We start from the raw sequence: 22,134 nt of genomic DNA, 5'->3' as shown, positions 1-22,134 counted from the left end.
ACAGGAAAGACAGGTGTTCAGTCGTCTGAACTCTCAGAAAGGAACGATTTATTCATTCCTGGAAATGATCCCTTAGGAAAGAACAATTTATTCACAACAAAAGTGTCATTATGATTTATTAACGTATGCACCGTCTCCCTGTAGACCCCTTATAATAAAACATAATTTCATAGAATAAGGGCAGGTGTGGCATATGATTGATTATGTGACCGCCAATCATATTTTAGGATTACACTTTAATCCCGCCCTTCTTTAGTTAACTGTCCAATCAAGAAACAGATTACTTCCGCTCGCCTGCCTCATTGAACGAGGCGTTTTGCCTGGAATGGAAAGCAGTTTGGACGCGAAGAGCTACTCAAAGCCTGGGATATTTTACTCCAAATTTTTCATTTTTGCCTTTTGAAAGGAAAGTATAGGCAACTTTTTTTCTCGAAGTGCCTGCCCAAGAAGCCCAAGGCGTCTTACTGGACTTCCCGAACACAATACACACAGCCCGAGTGAGTAATAACAACTTATTTATCTTCAGGGACCGCAAGCAAAACATTTACCGCGTTGTTTGTACATAACCGTGACTACAAATCTTAAATGTTTAGTCTTTGACGGGAGTGTGAAAAGAAGTTCTTTTGAAAACTCGAGTATTGACTTCTTTCATTGTTTTTGTGGGTCCTGTTTTGCTCGAGCCAACGGTCGGGTGCACTTGTCAGCGCGAGTTCTCCGGGTCAAGTGCACCCGACCGTCGAGCTGAACTGGACAAACAAAACAATGAAACCAGCCTGCTATCCTTGAGGCATGGAAGCGATCGGCTTTATTTCATCAGAGAGTGCATCAACGGGTGGGTTCGCCTTGAGCAACAGGGCAAACTCATCAGTCATCGTAAGTGCTCAACTGTTAGGGTTGGCTTGACATGCTCAATTAAGTATAATAAAGCGAATGTGTATCAGATCGTTTATTTAATTTCACCTAGTGCTGTTGCTTCTGGGTTGACAGTACTCCTGAAGCCATGTGCTGTCTCCGCTGTTTCTGCTAGAACTACTGTACGTCCTGTGTCTTTTTTTGTTGAGACAAATTAGGTAACGTTATGTTAGATAAACTATTATGTAACACATGTTGTTACTTTAAATATTTACATGTTTATTTACATTTTACATTGAATCCATTACAAATACTTGACTCTATTGTGTCATAGTTTTCTCTTTTTTTGTTTTATAAATGTGCATATGTATTTATTTAATATTTTTTGAAAATGTTCAGAAATTTCATTCTCCCTCTCTAAATTTATTTACATAAACACCAAAATCACACATACACTTGCATATATGTGCAATTCCTGATCATGAGGTTAATATTTGGCATGCTGTAGTCTGTAACATTTCTCGACATCAGTTGATAAGGTCTCTTGGCAAAATGGAGAAATGGTGCAAACCAGAATTAATTTATTATGCATTTCATGGCATGCTTTCATAACTTGGCCTTGAGGCTTCCATAGGATCAGCCCTCTGGGATCTTCCTTCGCAACAGCCCATTGAAATGTAAAAGCAGAAAAAGCAGTGTGATAGTTTATTCTCTGACCCAGAGCAAATGTGAAATAGTCACATAAAGTATTCAAGTAATGAAATGACTATGAACGCACTCTAACATTTGTTCAAACAGATGCTGAGTTTTCACAGTCTTGCTGCCCTGTGGGAAACACTGGAGACAGTGGTTTGTTTGAGAACTGCAATCTGCTGTGTCAGATATCGCTGCTCAGAAGTGCCCTGTCTGCACTCTCTCTGACTCCCCTCTTCTTGACCTCTTTACACACACACTCACTCTCACTCGTCGTCTCACAGTGTCAGTTGACAGGCTGACGTTACAATCCATGTCCTGATCATTCCGGCTGTAACCTTTTAGAGTGCATGTAAATGCGTTATGTGACTTTAACTAAAGTCCTCAGAGATCAGTTAGCGTATCTCTTTTCTGAGTTTAGAATGCAGAGAATTCCCTATCCCTTCGGATTCCATGTCTAATGTGGACTGACAGGAGGGAATGCATTCTTTGGAGGTCCTCCAGGAATAGTGAAATATGAAATACTGAACACATCCACTTGAAATGGAGAAGAAATTTCTGGTGGGTCAAACTGAGGCGATGTGAATAGATCATTACAGTTCATCACCTGTTTATGGGTCTAAATCAAAGCTTGTGTCTTGAACTGGTCTCACTGTTATCATCAAACTGTGATCACATGGCTTTTAATACAAACATAGACTCAGGGAATATTTACACTTGGTAGCTTAATGCATTTTTATTGATTGTATAGCTATCATGACCATGTTTAAATGCCCTCCAAGATGCATTTGAGCATAGAAAACATCAGGTGGTGGTTTGAGATTCATACAAGATGCGGCTCAGCCAAGTGTAAGTGCATCTGGCTGTTTAGGTTAGATAAACTTTAGGTCTCTCAAACATAGTTATGTTATCATACGGAAATTTAAGAAACCTGCAATCCACATGCAAGCAGAATAAACTGTTCAAAAGAAAATGTAGCTGCCTTGTCTGACTTTTATACACACAGGAACAGCAGATTGGATTTGTATTCTTTTTGCAGAGATGTACTTTAGTGGTCAATTTATAAATTCAACGTACATAACCATTCCGATAGGAATCCGATTGTTCAAGGTGCTCGAAGTGACCAAGTGTAAATACCCTCAAACTGTTTTAGATGTCTTGCTAATGCTGACATTCTATGTGTTTGCCAAAGAGCTGAAACACTTTTCACTCAGAAATTCCTAGTAAATTTCACAACTACAAAGAAACTGCAGGGAGTATTGAGGCAATGAGGAAGACATTTCCTATCAAAATAAGGCTTGAATATGATACACCCTCATGCACGGTTTGATGTAACCATGTGGCTCCTCAGATTTTAGAGGCAGAGCATCAAAAACAGCACTAGCTAATTCGGTGAGGTTGTCAGACAACCTACTCTGTGCAAAATAAAAGATGAGAAGGAGAGGAAGGACTGCATATTGATGCAGTAAATGTTGCTGGCAGAAGTCTTGGTGGTAGTAGCAAGTTTTATTAGTCTGGTAACTGTTTGTGGAGGAGGTCATCTGAACTGCAGTGCTAGAACAGGTGTCTTATGTCTGGGTGTTAGCTGATCCAGTGTGTGGCCCGGCATTACTGGCATTCCAGTGCTTTTGTTTCTGTAATGGTGAGGTCGAAGCTGAGGGAAGAGAGGTCTTGGAATGTGATATGAGAAGTTTTGAGCTGCAGCAAATACAATAATAAGCATCCGCTTTAAATGCTAGTTAAAATATATAAAATATACTATATATTGTTTTTACAAAAATTAAAATAAGTGTTTAAAGTTTCCATTGTCTTGAAAAACATAAATATCAAGGAATTTAAGTGGGCTATTTTTTTTTTTTTTTTTTTTTTTTTTTTTTTTTCAGGCCTGTAAAAGTGACTTATTTTTTATTGTATTTTTATATGCAATATATACTCCTATTATTATACAGTATTTTAAAAATATATAAATATAGTCAATACATTTCTAATTATATTATATTTCTTATTTTTAAATGTATAATAAATGTATATTTATTATATATCAGGCAAGTTCACATTAACCAACTTTTTTGGTAAGCTTTACAAAAGTGAAAATATTGTTTAACCATTTGCATATTCCTGTAAAAACTAGAAATATAAAATCTAGAAAACCTTCAAATGTGTTTGTCTTTTCAGGCCTGTTAGTCATGGATTTTTATTGTACATTTTTTATTTTTGTTAATATATTTAATATGCAGTATTATAAAAAGTTTCTTTTTTTTATTGTAGTTTAAAAAAAACTCTATTACATTTCTTTTTTTCCCCCATTTTTGTTTGTATATGCATTATTTCTACAATTAGATGTCAGCTCCTGTTTAATTCCTGTGCCTGAAAAAAAATATGGTCTAATACTCTGAATTTTGGTGCTATATTAAAGCAAGTTTTAAATATTATAAGTGCGGTGGCCTTGGTTCCCCATTATTAACTCGGAGGGAAGTAAGTGACCAGTTCAGCCGTTTAGAAGAATGTGGTGTGAAGGTCATACTCAGCAGAGCACTGTTAGCAATAATACAATGGTCATCACTATATCTTGCAGTGTGTCAAAGCTCAGGTGTTCATTTCAAAGACCTCTGCTGCTTTTGGACTGTAGAGCATCTGAATCAGTGGTTCAGTTCTGCTGATATGTACATTATACCACAGATCTGCTGCTTATTCCCCATCTGGCCATCCTGTGTCTGTTATTCATTGTACACTAATACTTACAGATCAGAAAATGTTACACTGCCATTGCTGTTTAATAGCCATTTCAGATTGAACACTGTGAGCTCAAACTCATTTTGGAAGCAAGAAAATAGTGGCAGCATAAATGCAAAATTCACCTCTCATAAGGTCATCACTAGAACTTGACTTGATATATGTACTTCTGTACTGCAGACTGGTCTCTGCCTCTTCAGCACTTCCTGTGAAAGCTGAGCCCAGGCAGGCTATAAAGAAGGTGCTTTTTGAGACATGAAGGAGGCTGATGCAACTTGTACAATAAGCTCTTGAAAAGGATAGCAGCATATTGTGAAGCCTCTGATGCTAGATACACATTATCTAGTTCAAGACTTCGTTCTGCTGGAAGTTGAAGGTTTTGGAGAGCTTAGTATGTTGGGATAAGCTTGTGTAACAAATGGCCGGAGATGTCACATGTGTTTGTATCCCAGTTTGTTTTATTGATGAGAGTTTTCCCATGGACTGTTTCATGCATTGTAACCAACCTCATCTCTGCTCAGCACTACTTTTAATAATTCAGTGATATCATGGTGAAGAATGGAGGAACGAGATTAAAATAACCCAGTCACTCTGTAAACCTCCATTTGGGTCTATAGTATGGAATAGTTCAACCAAAAACAAACATTCTGTCATTTATTTACTCATGTGATTCCAAAACTGTATGACTTTCTTCTGCGGAACATAAATGAAATACATTTTCCAAATCTTTAAAATATTATTCAAAATATCTTTTGTGTTCTGCAGAAGTCATAGTTTTTGAATGACATGATTGCAAGTAAGTGAAGACATTTGAGTTTTCATTTTTGGAGGAATTATCCCTAGACAAACTCTTAAAGGGGGCGTAACACACACAGTTTCACCCAATCTCATGTTAAATTTGAGTACTTATAGAGTATATCATATCTCCAAAAAGTCTTTAGTTTTATCATATTTATAAAAGAAAGATACAGCTTTACGATTCTCTCCGGAAAATGCTGAGCTCCTGGAGGTGTGCCGTGGGCGGAGCTAAAGAGTGACGAGCACTTGATCGCCGAATGCCAACAAAACAGACATTTGATGCCGTTTCACTTACCGTCTGCAGTTCTGAATCATGACCGTGATCTTTTATAGCTGGGACCGCTCCATCTTTCAGTATCAAACGATGTGCAAATACAGCGTCGAACTGGGCCTTGTTTATAAAACGTTTGTCAACAAACACACTTGTGAAACTCCGTTGCTGCCCAGGAAAAACAAACTGCATCCACTGTTTACATAATGCTGGGTTCTTTTGGAAGCTGCAAGTTATCTTTACCTTACAACCAAAAACACACTTCTTGGGAAACATTCTTCCAGAGTGAGTCACGTGCAGCGCTGCCGCTGGGTGAAGCTCGTTGATGAGCGCGATCCTGCTCTCGCTCTGGTCGATGCATGTACGAGCACGTTTTTCTGGGAGAAGTTCCCATATAAGGAGTTCCACCCTCGTCTACGTCATGAAGAGCCACGATCGAAATAAACTCTCCGAAACTTGTACAAACCCGGAAGTACAATTTTTAGCACAGAAATACTTTGCATACGAAACTTTGTCCATGCTTAACATGAGAATCCAACTCTTTAACAGGGTAAACAACTATGAATGCATGAAACAGCATTGTACCCCTCCTTTAAAAAATAATTCAGGAGATTTAATGCATGGCTGCAATTTGAAAATTCAAATTAATTCATTTAATAAAAACGTTTAAATTGCCAACATTTTCTTTGAGTTCTGTTGACCATAATTAATAGTGTTGATCATTAGTACTGCATGCAATGTAAACTCACATTTCTGCAATAATTGGTTTTCTTATACTAAATGAAGTTTTAGTAACGTGATAAAATTGTCTTGTTACATTTGGATATTGGGCAGTCAATTTCTAGTTCCCAACATGCTTACCTTAAGACTGAAAAATAATAAATGTTGAACATAAGTGTTATTTTGCTTTCTTTTTTTTTTTTTTTTTTTTTTTTTGTGAAGTGACAGACAGATAGTGTTTAATGTTGTGATGTTTGACATTTAAAAGTTTCTGTTGTTGAAGTTTTTGCGGTTACCATTGTCCTGAAGAGTAGACTACATGAAGGTAAACACTATAGGCAGACCAGTTTTATGTCATGGGTCTCCAGATGTGTCCCTGGAGGATTACTGTCCTGCAGAGTTTAGCTCTAACCCTCATTAAACACACCTGAATCAAGCTAATCAAAGACTTCTAGAGACTAGAGACTTCCAAGCGAGTGTGTTGGAGCTGATTGGAGCTAAACTCAGCAGCTGCATTTACTTGGTAGATCCTGTGGATGTTAGAATTGCTTCAAGTTGAATTAACTTGAAAAGTGTGATGCATAAGTGGTGCATGTAAAACCAGCACATCATGCATGAATGCTTTCATTTTGAATGTATTTTGTGACTGTTTTTCTATGATTGTTAGTAATGTCTTGTAGTCCTGTCTGTACTTTTACCTTCTTCTGTCTTCTCCTCTGCAACAATTAGCCCTGCACAACTAAAGTTTTGCAAGCTGCTTTTGCGCTCCATTCGGAATCCTAGCATTAATAATGGCAACATTTCAAATGGTGTCTTATTCTTCTCATCCATGTCTGTGGTCTGCTGGTTCTTTTCATGTTTTGAATCTTTAGACATGCTGTCAAGTGTGTGTCTTGCATCTTTTGTGTATGCGCCTGCATAGAATTTTGTGCAATTAAAGAGATTCAATAAATAAAATGAGGTTTGCAAATAAAAAACATATTCACAAATATCTTTTTATTTCACAAGCACATTGCCTGGCATTCATTTGTGAATTGTGTCCTGTGCATTTGTAGATCGCTGCATGCATCCACACAACCGTCTACTCAAGCCAATCAGATAACAGCCACACTTCGCTGACCAATCAAAGCACGTTCTCGCTATAACCAGTCACATTTTGTTTTACATTCAGGGCGGTCTGATCCTGAAATAACTTCATTCATCTGCATTGGCTCAAATAGGAAATGTAAAGGCCATGAAAATACAGAAAAAAGATGTTTAATATTGGAATTTGTTACACAATTAGACTGTAAGCCAAGCCACAGTGTTATATTTTACGTGCCTTTGAAAATGCCAGAGAACCAAGCTTTAAATCACAGGAAACAACGCTATCCTGGATACAACCACGCTATGGAAGCGTCATGTTATTCAAGATGGAAAGAAAAGTGGCAATAAGTAACTGACGAATAAATAACTTGATTCAACCTCATGATAAACATGCAAGATTATGTAATGGGTTTAAAGGGGTCATATGATGCGATTTTCAATTTTTCCTTTCTCTTTGGAGTGTTGCGAGCTCTTGGTGCATGAAGAATATCTGTAAAGTTGCAAAGACCAAAGTCTCAAATCCAAAGAGATATTCTTTATCAAAGTGTAGACTTTGCCACACCCCCCTACAACGGCTCATTCAAATACGGCCCCACATGTCTACGTCACTGTGGAAATATTTGCGTAATGCCGCCCAAATGTTCACAAAAAGAAAGAAGGCGTGGTCTCAGTAACTGCAGTTAGTGTCGAAGCAGCCATGTCAGGGAGATGTTGTGTGTATTTAGGCGAAAGCAAGAGCAGTTTATTTGGCCTTCCGAAAGTAGATGCATTTAGGAATCTTTAAGATTACTTACGCATTTTATGGACGACCGTTTCGTGAACCTAGGAGTGGAGGTACTTTGACTTTGCTACCTCTGACTTTGCTGCGACAGTCTGGCGCTTCTGAATCAGCTACTGTAAGTATGTTTTGTTATTGGTTTAAGTATTTGTTTTGTGTGTGCATGTGCGTGCGTGCGTGCGTGCGTGTGAGAGAGAGACAGGGTCACACAGTACAGCTGTCTTAACCGTCCGTGGCTTGTGTACTGCAAACACATAGGAGCTTCATCACTGTGTCTGTCACGCGACTTTGTTCCCCTTTCGAGCTCGAACTGATGGTAAAACTAAGGACATTATTAACTGTCATTACATTTATTTTGAAAGATGAAGCTCGCGATTATGGAAAGTGGCATTACATTTCTGACGAGTGCTTGCGGTGTTCAGCCAATCACAATGCACTGGGTCAGTTGGCCAGACTGCCCTTTGCAGAAGGAGTGACTTTGGAGAAAACTGACCAGCTATCTAGTGCATTGTGATTGGCCGAATTCCTCAAGCATGTGACGGAAATGTTATGCCCCTTACCTTACAGTGATGCCAAGTCCTGGCGCAACGAAACAAAACCAGTAAAACCCATTACAAACAAAGCATTTGTTGCATCCATTGGGGACATAATTACTGATTATAATGATACTGTCTTTTTAGACTTTGCGTTGCGTATCGTGCCGCGTAAACATAAAACCATATCTGCATTTGCAATAGGAGAAATGACAAGCGGTACTCTACACTGAAACAAGCGCTACTCTACACTGCTCAAAAACTCGCGTTTGAATCGTCAGTGGCAAATTCTTTAAATAAAAAAAAAACGTACTTGCAGGCTGTGTGTCAGAAGTGCCAGACTGTCCTTTCAAAGTTGGAACTGCCCCACTTTATAGAAACAGCCTTTGTGCACAGACGCATTGTTAGCTACTCTGCAGGTTCAGGAAACAGTCCTCCATAAAATGCGCTGCGCGCATCTGAATATTTGGGTTGAACTGTTCTGGAACAGTGTTGTAAATACAACTTAACCACAGATTTCTAGTTGTGTCCTCTTTTGGAAGGCCAAACAAAGTAGTTTTGCTTTCACAACGGAGAGAGATTCTCTGTACTTGTCATAGCATAACTATTTGGTGTTTTAAACCGCGCAGGTGCGTGAGACTGAGCATATGGAATCACCAATAATCGAAAAAATATACTTTCAATCAAACATACTGATAAACTAACGTTAAATATAAGAATACTGTATTTAAAACGGCTAGTTCATATATAGTTGGACACAACTGTCATACCACGCGTCCTGTGACAAATTTGCCACATTGGGCACGGAAGTTATCAGTCTAAATGTTCAACAAAATCAAAAAACAGTCAAAATCAAAAATAAATATCATATAACACCAAAAACCAAAAATTAAACATTAAACATAAAACAAAAAGTCAAACATAAAAAATATAAAGTATTTTAAAACAGGTAAGTTCATATATTTGGAGTAAAGTTCAATTGAATGGATGCATCAGTCATACAGCGCTCCTGACAAACCACCACATAAACAACATAAAGCAAACCCAACAGAAACAAATGATGCATTCTAACATAACTGTGGCATTAAACTCAGTTAGTGAGGGCTTGTTTAAAATATTGTACATATATAGACCGTTCAGATTACTTGTTTAAGTGCAATGAGATACCTTATATCTGCAGACGATGTAGGCTACGTCTGTTTGTGGATGGAGACTTCGTCACCCGCTATAGGCTCTAATCCTCATGTGTGTGAAATGCGGTGCTGAACTGAAATAACAAAGCAATTTGATAGCCGAATTATAAAGGCCACCAAATAAAAATAATAATAATTATTATTATTGTAAATACAACAGTTTAAATTAAGTATATGAGCAGCTATGTGGATCTAATGGTGTATAAAGCATTCAAACAGGATTTTTTAAACCACACAAACAGCACTGTTCAAGTGTCCATGGAATGCAGTTCCTTAAAGTTCCTTACGATTGGTCAGCGTAGTGTGGCTGTTGATCTGATCTGATTGGCTTGATAGATGGTAGGTGGAGTCCATGCATTTGTGGATTGTCAGTGTCTTGACACTAGAAGTGTTTCAAAATCAACAAATGCACACAGAAATCCACAAATGCACAGAAATACATTAACTAATGTACGGGAAGTGATCCACAAATGCATGTAGCGAACTACAAATGTACAGGATGCAATTCATAAATGAATGCCAGGCTAAGTTGTGTTGGTGACAAAGATATTTGTGAATGTTTTTTTTTTTTTTTTTTTTTTTTTTTTTTTTTGCAGGTTTATTTGTGGATCATCATCTATTTATTTGGAATTATGCAACAATTCTATTTCCATAGAATCCTCTCATTATAAGCAGCTGTCTGAAGTGGTTCTTGGCTGTGGCCTCAGCCCTTTAAGATCTCACTCAAAACACTGGGCCTCACTCCAGACCCCCCACACTAAACCTCAGGTTTGAGTTCAACAGTAGCCAAGCTCCCATGCCAAAAACACTTCTACAGACCCTAGTCTACTGCTGCCAAATTTCTCACTGTTTTCCACATGATGCCTTCATTCATTGTGTATTTGTTTGTGAATTAATGAGCATGGACTCTGCGAGAGGAAGTGAGGGATTGTTGGTGTGTGTGTTACAGGATTATTAAGCTTTATGAGGGTGGTCTTGGCATTCAGGCTCAATAATGTGGACATACCAATGACTTATGTCAAAGCGATTTAGCTTTTGACTGATTTTTTTTTTTTTTTGCATCATTTCCACATGTAATCTACATCTTTTATAATGACTGTGTAAAATATGAAATCTCACATAAATGCATCTTCTCCCTGTGAGATTTTTCAGCGTTAAGGTGTGGTCCCATTTACCATTGTTCATTCAATTTCATTAGGAGTCCAAAATGATTGGAAATTTCTCGTTAGCTTGCTACTCCAGTGTCAGTGGCTTTATTTGATTAATTAGTTAATTAATCTGAATTAGTTTATATGGTTCGATGAGACACTTTTTGTTGCATTGCAATCTTATAATAAAAGGCGACAAGCAGCTAAAATGCTTTAAAATAACTTGCAATTTATCATCTGGTCTGTGCCATTTTCCTCCTTCTCTTCCATAAAATATAATTAAGAGTGATGCTTTATTTATGTGATATTTGAGCTTCCTTCATGACTGGGAGCACAAATAGCTCCTCTCTGGTCCAAGAAGAGGCTGCAAATGTTAAGCCACAGCGTAATTTAAAACTAGTTTTATCCCACCACCCTGTTTTTAGATGCCGTTTATGGTTTGTTGGCTGAAAATGTCCACAAATCCATAACGTCTTCAGAGTCTCTGGTTAACAAATGTATCGATAATGATCGATACACTTGTACTAGCCAATAGCTTTAGATATTTCCATAATAATTCCTATAGTACATGAAGTGCTTGAGACTGCAGTACCATGAAACCGAAGCATATGAAGAACATAATTTCCTCCAGTCTTGGACTGCTTAAAAATCCCACTAAGCTTCCTATGTACTGGAGGCAGCATTTTTTGTCATCTTAGGTGTGCACCTTACTCAAAGGCTGTTCCAAAATGTACATAATTATTCTGCTTTCTAGACTGCTTTCTAGACTGCATTGCATCTTTAATACAATTAAAAATTAAGTAAATCATTACAGAGAAGTATCAATAAAGCCATATCTAATTAAAATGTACTATTTTTTTTATATATATTTTTTTTTACTTTTTTTTTTTTTTTTTTTTTATATATACTGATATTTTTATCCAATATTTGTGTGCAGTGCACAGGGTGTTTTTATGCTTAATATCACTTTGTTGGCTTAGCTGCATGCTAATGACAAACCCTGTTGAAAACAGTTGTGAGTCGAGTTGTGCACTTTGCATGCAGAGCTCTATTTACATGAGTTGCTGCCTAGAGCGTTCCAAATCGATCTCTTATTAGGTTCCAATTCAGTTAGGATGCTGCCTTGGAAGCTAGCTGCTTATGCAAACAGTTGACAACAGTGCAGCTCACTAGTATAAATCATACTTTCAACCCTCTATGCACACATTGGCAATAGAATCAGCACTAGGGATGCAACGATACCTTTTTTTCAAAAACTGTGTGCTCTTGAAGAGAGTTTCATCGTTTTGACTGTAGTAACCGAATGCAACACGCAGTTTGATTGCTGAATGGAGGATGACAGACAACCGCAGCGGAAAGAAGAGTTTATGTGAACTTGAATTTAATGACTTAAATATTCATCTGTACATAACATTGAACTATGGAACAGCTTCAGAATACTTGAAATATAGTGCGCACAAACTTTTTGGTGCTTTATAATGTTTTTGTGCCTTTCGTGGGGCTTAACAATAACACAGAATAGAATAATAATTTATTAATAATTTTTTTTTTTTTTTTTTTTTTTTTTTTTTTAATTTTTAGTTTACCTTCCAGACTTTAAGCACACACAAACATACATACATTCAATAAGCTCCTCTTAACAAAATTACAAAGATTTTCGTGAAGATATGTGATATTACTGGAAGCCATCAGTTAATCAATTTTTTTTTTTTTAATAATAGAATATAATTTTTAATAATTAGAACTAAAATATATGATGAAAAATATATAATGCATGATTGACAAATGCATGTTTAATGTTATTGGTTATTTAATTTATGTCAGAAAAATTATTACTAATGAAATAATCTTTATACTATTACTAATATAAAACACTCTAAAAGGGTTAGTTCATTAAAAAATGAAAATTCAGTAATTATTTCCTCACCTTATTGTCATTCCAAACCTAAAAAATGTTAATTTTTTTTAAACACAAATCAGCCGATATATCGGCCATGGTGCAATATATTGGTTGACCACTAATAAAGGCATCATAAAACGAATCCATATGAATCGAACAGATTAATCCAAGTGTTATAACGAGTCATGGGCTTAGAATACATGGGGGACATGGGTGACAGGGGCCAGTGTGAATAAATCTAGATTTAAATTCAAAGAGAAAATATAGTCTATGTATGACCTGATGTTTTATTTGTATCCAAAATGAGGGGATGTGTACATTTACGGAGCACTCATAGTAAGAGAAGGCTCATAGTAGCAATATCTTATGATGTGCCAGGAAATCCCTAAGATGGACATAGGCATCCAGTAACTAAGCTGAATAAAAAGCAGAAACGTTTTGACTGATGAAACGTGAAGACAATAAATGTATGATTGCGATAATGTATCGTTTGTGTCCATGTTTTTCAAGTCACTTCCAGGTAATAAAGTATCTGAAAAATGCAGTGCTAATTGACATTTAATTTATTACAGTATACAATCTAAATATTTTCTTCCTTATTCTGTGGTAAAAAGGGGGAAAGTGTTTGTAGTAAATAAATAAATCATAAAATAGCCATTAGGAAAATATAGGAGAAAATTTTATAGAACACAAATTATTGGTTATTGTCCAGCAGTGTATTTTAACAAGAGTATTTAAATGTAAGAGATAGATAAATCCTGTCAATTAGACAAAAATAATTGAATAAATAAATAAATAAAGGTATTATTGTATTTGACATTTGTCAGCCTCACTTTTGAAATGATAGGTATGCCCCTGATATAAAAAGTGATATAATTGCTTTGTATGTTGAACAGACATTTAGTTGCATAATTTAGTCATATTTTGAAGATTTAGTTCTTTCATGTGGCCTATTTCTCAGCTGGACTCTTAAGGATTTCTTTAGTTTGCTTGATGTGCGCTCACTTGTGGCTAGACAATGTTTTATAGTGTAACCATAAACAGAGTACAGCATTATGCTTATTCTCTTATTTCTACAAGTCTACGAATATACAATAGATTTTTTTACAATAGATTTTTGACTATTGTTGCTATTATAATTTAAAATGCAGACTGGTGCACAATCACAGAGAAAACATCATGGGACAGAATGGTTGGAAATACTGGACGCATGCCCACTAATGGTTGTCTGGTTATGCATTTGAATACAGTTTAGGATTTGAATGAGCCGGGTTGTTTGCTTGTTTGTTTACTGAACTTTTCAGAGAGTAAGATGCTTTAAAGTAGACATTTATACCCAATAGTTTGCAGGTGTGTTTGTATGTGTTGGTCTGTGACTGACAGACACTATAGGATTAATTTTAATAGAAAGTATTGAGAGTCACTGGAAATGTGCACTTTTTTTTTTTTTTTAATAATAGTCTTTTATTTCTGTTCAGAAAATGTTAGCATTCTGATTAGTTTCGCGTAACCAGACCTTCAGACTTACGGAGGAAAGTTCTGGGAACCATGGACGCTTTGAATGGCTAAGGACTGCCCAAAAGGCCATATGACCGACAAATAAAGCAACCAGTCATGTTCCGTTTTGTGCTGCATCATGTTTAGAGGTGTGGAAATGTCCCCACAATAACAGACTTGTGTGTAAAACTCTTGGATTTATTTTAAAGAGTCTATGCTGCAAACTTTACAAATTTCACATACTTTTGAAAATCCAGCGTTTATTTGATCCTGATAAGCACTCATTTTCACTGTTGTAAACACAACAGCTTCATCTTCCATGAGGGTTTGGCGTCAGGGCATCTTTGTTTCCAGGTGGAATGTTAAAGAAAACAACACACAAGTCTCCTGGAAATCCTGTAGAATGCAAGCAATCAGATGACCACTTCGGAACTAAGTGTTTCCAATTTTACATCAGACGTTCAGCCAACGGTCATGTTCTGATGTTTTGGCTATTGCCAGAGGTGGGACCAAGTCATTGTTTTGCAAGTCATAAGTAAGTCTTGTATCTTTGCATTCAAGTCTTGACACAAGTCCTGAGTCAAGACAGGCAAGTCCTAGTTGAGTTGCAAGTCCTCAACTTTAAGATTCAAATCTTAAACAAGTCATTAGTGCTCTTTGCCCAAATTAGTGTCTCAGTATATTAACCATATCAAATTTATAGTAATTTATATCAGGAATGCAGGCAGAATAGGTTTGACATAGCAGTTCAATTTCATGTGAGATGGGTGCCCTTAGTAAAACTACTCATGTTCAATTTAGGGATTGTGCCAAAATAGGACAAGCAAAAATTTTTTTTTTTTTTTTTTTTTAAGTGACAGAATAGCAAAGACAAAATAATTTCATAGAAATAACAACTTCAACAGACTTTGCATGTGTGCATGAGAATATATGCTTCTAGGTTTTATATCAAAGCCACTGAGCCTTTATTTGGAACCTCAGTGAAACAGATTTAAAAACATGTGAGCGGAAACACAGAAAGAACTGCTTTCTGTTAAAGAAAAAATAACTGCTACCATACCACACTTTACAAGTGTGAGAGGAAACATGCAATATATGGATGCAGACAAACTCATGAACAGTCATTTCAGAATGTTTTGCTAACATCTTTTATAACTACAAGTAACAGACAAAATCATTTTATAGAAAAAAAAGGCAAAATATTTGATATTCAGATTCTCAAATATATGTACATAAATGTTAAAGTGTTGTTGAATGTTGTATGTTAAGTTTATAATAAGCATAGTTGATTGCTAAATTAAGGGGCTATGTGCACTATACAGACTGGATTTACATGAATGCATTCATTTACCCCCCCCCCCCCCCCCCCCCATGAAAAGTGAGTGCCTGGTGAAGAGGGAGAAACATTTAGTTGGTAAAGGCTATTTTAGTTACAAATACAATGCTCACTTGGTGAAAGAAACACTTCAAATTCTATTTGAATGGATCATTATTGCTGCTTGCCCATACAAAAAAAAGTGAGAATTATGTTTAGCGTTTAACAGCAGCGGTCATGGTAATGATGAGGCGAGCACCAGTGATCGCGGCCGCACCTCTCGTTTCTCATGCCCGCTCCACTGGCCGGCGATCAAACGGACAGGGCAGCACTGTTACGAGCGGAGATGGTCACTACACGAATCATCATTTGTTTTTTCTGATCTCCGTTCTTAAGTCATAAGTAATGCTATTACTCCATTAATTTATACTAGCCTAGGCTTTATATCCAGCCAGCGCTCCCTGAACGCAGTCTCTGGCTTATTGCCAGTCAAGCGCAAGCACACTGCAGAGACGCGTCTAGAGCAGTGATTTTCAAACCAGTCCTGCAAGCACCCCAGCACCTCACATTTTGTGTGTCTCCCTATATCTGACTGTCTTGCAGTCTCTACTAATGAGCTGATGAGTTGAATCAGGTGTGATAGATGAGGGAGACACAGAAAATGTGCAGTGCTGGGGTGCTCGCAGGACCGGTTTGAAAACCACTGGTCTAGAGTGATGATAACTCTGATCTGACCATAAAGTCTTTCCGAGTCACAGGGCTCAAGTCCAAGTCAAGTCTCGAGTCATTGCTGTCTAAGTCGAGTCGCAAGTCTTTTTTTAATTATGTCGAGACGAGTCGCAAGTCATCAAATTTGGGGCTCAAGTCCACGTCAAGTCCAAGTCATGCGACTCGAGTTCACACCCATGGCTATTGCTGATGTAAGCATGGGAGGAGCATCAAGCTGCTTATTACTTCCTGGTAAGCACCTTACTAACTGATCCTGCTAATTCCACTCCTGGTTTTAGAGAGAGCAGAGCTGATTGGATCAGTCTGGACAGTCTGGATTAGTCTTTGGCAGCTATTTAAATTTCTTTTTGTGAATCCTCCAGGATAATTCCAGATTATAAATGATCCGGTTGTCTGAGTGTTTTTTTTTTTTTTTTAATGTTTTATTTTGTAAACCGTTCCTGATTTTTTTTGTGTCATGGTAATTTTACACTTCACACACTGGCTGTGTTGAGGTTTGTAATTTGGTTTCTGGACAAATGAGTTATTAAACTAAACAGTGACTTACACTTTCATTTCAACTGGAATGTTGATTATCTTTAATTCAAAGTTTATCTGTTGTTAGGTAAAGGATTCTTTCATCTGATTGTGTAACCAGGTAACCCAGGTTTGTGGAGAGGTCAAGGGAAAGGCCTGGCAGGGTTTCCCCAGTCGGATATCTGTTCTCAGGGATTGATCTTGTCACAGCCACTACAGTCATTAATACATGCAGCCACACAAACACAGGAAATCTATCTTTATAGGTGCCTCATGGGTACTGAGGTAATTTCAGGACACACTCAAGTCTCAGGTAACAACAGCACAGGCAAAAAAGGCATAATTTATGAACATTAAGGCCTGTTCACACCAAATACGATAACTATAAAGGTAATAACAATATCTGTATTGCATCCATGTCAACACACAAGAATGTTCTGTTTATTATAAGTGTGCACTGCAGTTTTCATGTTTAAAAATGCTCAAGCTCTTTAAAGCAGGATTGAATCTGACTGGCAATTTTTTTTTTTTTTTTTAGCATTCATCAGTTGGATAAAAAAAGAATAATTCTGACAGTGATCTAACATTCCTCTGTGCTATAGTTAACCTTAGTGTGAAGGGGACTTTTAAGGGAACATTGAAGCACTGTCATATATCACTCTCTTTACTAGGGCTGGGTATTGAGCTCAATACTTTTTAGGCATCGACTGAATTGCCTCGATACCATTGCGTATCGAAAAATGTCTGGTCGCTCTGTACCAAATTTCGAAACCAGGGGTTAATTTCATCAAAGTCAGTGAGCCAATAAGCATGCATCATGCTTTATGTGCCTAAATCAGTGACTGGCTATGACAAGGCATCAAAGAAAACGCATCTTATGTGACCATTCATTCACACTGTAGCATCATGCTACATAAGACAACTTATAAAATGTATAGTCCGCTTTTACTCAAAACTCACTTTAAACAACCACTGAGTGTTTGTAATAACTCCTGATTGTTATCTAATCAGTGTCTTGGCCATTTAATGTTGCAGAAATACGTTATTTGTAGCATTTTATATCAAGTTAATCTCTACACCTTCTTGGCATTTCTTATGTAAACACCCTGCATTGTTATGAAAATAGGCAGAATCTCATGAAAATCACATACAAATCACATACTGCCATAATCATTTGTTTATTAGCTTCAAGTTTCATCCCTAGAAATGTTTTTCTGGAAGTGTAATGCACGCTCGTCATCGGAGACATGGCGGGTTATGAACACAATATGATTGACATATGAAGAGCGAAGGAGCTTCCTCTGAGTCAGAACTGTGATCACGAAAGAGAAAACACAGGCAGACAGTGTTGGGAGCAGCTAATGCTAATCAGTAAATCAGTGGAAAATGAATAGAAATTTTTATTCTGTCTAAGTTATACGTTTTAAAACAAAAAGAAAATTGTAACATACATTTAAAATAGCTTAAAATAACCTTAAAATAAGTTATATTCTCTGTACTATTTTGCTAGTTAACAATATTTCTGAGCTTACTTAGTTTTTACTTATTTCACCTATTTTCAGTTTAGTTATGGCTATTCTTGTAGTGATTCAACCCAGATAAGAGATTTGAAGCAACAACCAGCAATGTCAAATAAGCTGTGAGTAAACTGTAATTCTAATTCCACAGAGTGATATCTTTGCTTTCCATTGAGTTATGAAGTCTAGACATGGGGCATGCTGAGTATTGAATATCCCTTTGCACTAAACAGGATTAGTATTCCCCTTACTCTCATTTCTTGTTTTGACCATGTAAAGGCATCACTCCTACAGTAGTAAACATAGCAGCCTTGATTGTAACATACCTTGCCAAATTCATCTGGGTTTTTGGTGTTTTAGGTTGTTTTTACACTGGATTCAGTTGTTTGATTTCAATTGTTTCCTATGAACATGGAGTTTATTTAAGTGGTCTAGAGGTTTATTTGCACCAAACCCCACATGCACATGAGAGGAGAACATGAATGTGATGGTGGTGTAATGATATCATGGGTGTGAGGAAAGCCAGGCCCTCTAAACAGGGGACAAGGATACATTGCTAGAAGGCAGTGCTGTACTTGTAAGATCCTAAAACAGATCAAAATTGATATAAATGAGAGAATGCAGATAGGAGAGGATGATGAGGGAGGGAAAGGAAGAGAAGCTGAAGAGAAGCTGAAGAGAAGCTCTGATTATATTACTCTCTTCCACTCAGATTTGGGTGAGTAGTTCTCATTCAAAAAAAGAGACAGTGGCTCTGAAACTCCCTGCAGCCAGTGATCGCTTTGTTTAAACTTCTCTGAGACAAAGGAGACAATTATAAAAAAAGGGGGGGCTAACACACACACCTATTGCTCTCTTTCTGTCTTTCTCATGGTTTAGACAATGAGGCTGTCAAACAGTCACCTTATAAGAGCGCACTACTGTAGACCGCTGTCCCGGTTTACAGAGTCAGAGTGGTTGTGTAGCTGTTTTGACCTCATTTATGTGTTCTGAGCTATTGTGGGCTTTTCCCATGGCACATGAGTACTGAGATCCAGTTTAAGCCTGCAGAGGTTCTGAAACTAACTTGCGTCCTTCTTTCAGACCAGTGCATCGTTGAGCACAGCAAAGTTAGAAAGCCTATAGAACACACACACACACACACACACACACACACACTCTCTCTCTCTCTCTGCTTATTCATTCTTTCTCTTTCTCTTTTCTCTTTCTCTTTCTCTTTCTCTTTCCTCGCTTTCTCTTTCTCTCTTTCTTCTTTCTCTCTCTTTCTCTTTCTCTTTTTTCTCTTTCTCTTTCTCTTTCTCTTTCTCTTTATCCTATTCTATCCCACTCTATCCCACTCTATCCCACTCTATCTCTCTCTCTCTCTCTCTCTCTCTCTCTCTCTCTCTCTCTCTCTCTCTCTCTCCCGCTTTCGTTTTTTTTTTTTTTTTTTTTAAATGGTGGGTGTTTACGCAGTTGGCTAGAGCAGACCTGATCGGGGAGAACGGAGGTGCGCTCACTCTATTGGTTAGTAAGGCTGCCACTCAAGGCTGGCAGTAAGGCATGTGCTCTGGAACAGAGAAATATTGCATCCACATCGCAGGCTTTGCGATTAGCAAAACTGCAACGTCTCAAAACGCGATTGTGATTTGATTTCGATTAATCGCACAGCCCTAATTCACAGGCTTTTGATTTGATTCAATATCGGTTATTTTTGGATATATATTATCAGTTACAGGTCATGGCAAATTTTCTCAAGGGGAAAAAAAATCTCTCAACTAATGCTGTAAAATATACCTGAGAGTCAGTAGTATGGAAGGTTGAAATTTGCTAATTTGTATACAAACACTTAAAATATAGGCTACATTTAGGACTATATAGACATTTATATAAACATTTAAATGGTGGTTGTCACAAAAACTTGACAGATTAATTCAAACATAAACAATATATATATACTATATATATATATATATATATATATATATATATATATATATATATATATATATATATATATATATATATATATATGGTCCTCTCTAAAGTAAAATTTTCTTTCTAGCTGACTAAGGAGTTCAAGGTCACCGAATATGTTTTTCTGTGGTGAATGTGACGTTACGTGACCCATTGTTTACAAGCTAATGTCGTCTTTTCAATGTTTGAAACACTAATTGAGTGATAACATGAGACAGGATACAGATTTCGATAAGTTGTACTCTTTCTTGTAACATACCTTCGGATGTTCATTCATGTTTATTTCATGCTGTTACTGCTATTAAATTGGAGGAGATTATCAGTTTTGCTGATTCTAACTGAGATGCTACAGCGATCTGTCACAACACATTAGACAGTGCCAAAATGGCATTTGATATTTGAATATTGTAATAAAATGGACAGAATTGGAATTGAGACTTTGTTTCATATCAAAAGTAACAAATCACAAAGCCTATTGCAATTTATTGGATGGGAGGCGCACTACAATGTTCCCTTCATTATCTGACAGGCGAGATTAATCTATTTCATAATCTATTTCATTCTGTTTCATAAAAATGAGAATCGATTAAAATCGAGAAATCAATATTTTTTACCCAGTCCTAATTCGTAGTACATGTCTTATTGCCAATGAATTATAAGGTTTGTTATTCTGAGGAAGAATAAAAGTGTGTAGCATTTCATTGAAACAGTTCAGCCTGTGAAGCAACAATTTGTCTGCTGTGATGTCACCAACCTTATTATTGGGTTGCTTGTTGACTTATGAATGAACCTCTTTTCTTTACTCTGTGTGTAATTTTTCAGCTAAGATGATGTGACTAGTCACCATACATCTTGTCTGATATTGCCCAGTTATTTGGAAACTGTATGTTGTTGTTTCTGTATTGGGTATCTCCTTCTCTCACACATACACTTGCAACCAGACTCTAGTTTTGGTGTTTCTATAAACAGCTACTGGCTTTAGTTCAGATGCACTAATGTTTGTTCTATATCAAGTACTGCTGAAAAAGCCAATCTAAGAACTGCTCTCTAAAAAGGTAGATATCAATGTCTGATGGCTTTGTACTAATCACCTGAAATGACATACACCTATCCAGTGGCAAGTTATGGTACGTGTTTTTTTTTTTTTCCATTTTTTTTTTTTTTCACGATGGGAATTTTTACATAATAGTGTGTGTATTTGACCATTAAAGCACAATAAGAATCTAAAGAGAACTGAATTCATGATTGTATGCTGTCTGAGAGTGGCAGCTCTCTGTGCGCATGGTTCACAGGTACGCAAGTATACGCACTTTTTCATTGATCATTGTCTTTTAATAACTCTATTTAACACCAAGCATAGCTACCCCTTTTTTTTTTTTTTTTTTCATTCATGCATGTTTCTTGATCACTATTAAGTGTCAGTAACTTTTAGTTCTGTGCTATGAAGACATATTTACCAACAGTGAAATAAATAATAAATTCTCTTAACAGTGGGCATATTATAGTCATCATGATATATACTGTTATACTGCCCAGCTCTAATAACAGTTTTGCTTCTGTTCTAAAAATGTGATAGGAGCATATAGAAATATTTTAGGTTAAAATCATTTTACCTGTTAACACTTAGTTTCTGCTTTTGTATTTATTTATTTATTTTGTTCTTTTATAGTATAGTGATCTAAAGGTCCTGTTGACAGTTTTTGTTTCATAATGTTGTTTGTTTGTTTGTTTGTTTGTTTTATAATGTATATCATTGCCTTTGTTACTACTATTTAACAGATGCACAGGATGTGAAATAAATTAAGGAGAAAAATTATGCATAATCTTTAATTCATTTTATGATTGATTCTTTTATTAAAGAGCGATACGTTTGGGTTAAGTATATTAGTATGTATGTTG

The 22,134-nt window shown here is 36.6% G+C and overlaps 1 protein-coding gene across 3 annotated transcripts in view; it reads left to right on the top strand.

Annotated features, from left to right (window-relative positions):
- The first annotated feature begins 269 nt into the window (after positions 1-269).
- LOC109109548 (MAGUK p55 subfamily member 7) overlaps positions 270-22,134 on the top strand; it is a 105,826-nt gene continuing 83,961 nt past the window's right edge. For 2 of the 3 annotated variants that reach the window (XM_042767602.1, XM_042767603.1), the window contains exon 1: positions 270-497. The gene's annotated coding sequence lies outside the window, so the exon portion shown is untranslated. The remainder of the gene's footprint in view (positions 498-22,134) is intronic. The other variant, XM_042767601.1, reaches the window with a different exon arrangement.

The sequence above is a fragment of the Cyprinus carpio genome, chromosome A12 (genome assembly GCF_018340385.1).
Source record: "Cyprinus carpio isolate SPL01 chromosome A12, ASM1834038v1, whole genome shotgun sequence".
Lineage (NCBI taxonomy): Eukaryota > Metazoa > Chordata > Actinopteri > Cypriniformes > Cyprinidae > Cyprinus > Cyprinus carpio.
The sequence above is the reverse complement of the archived record's forward strand: the minus strand, read 5'-3'. Positions and strand labels throughout refer to the sequence as shown.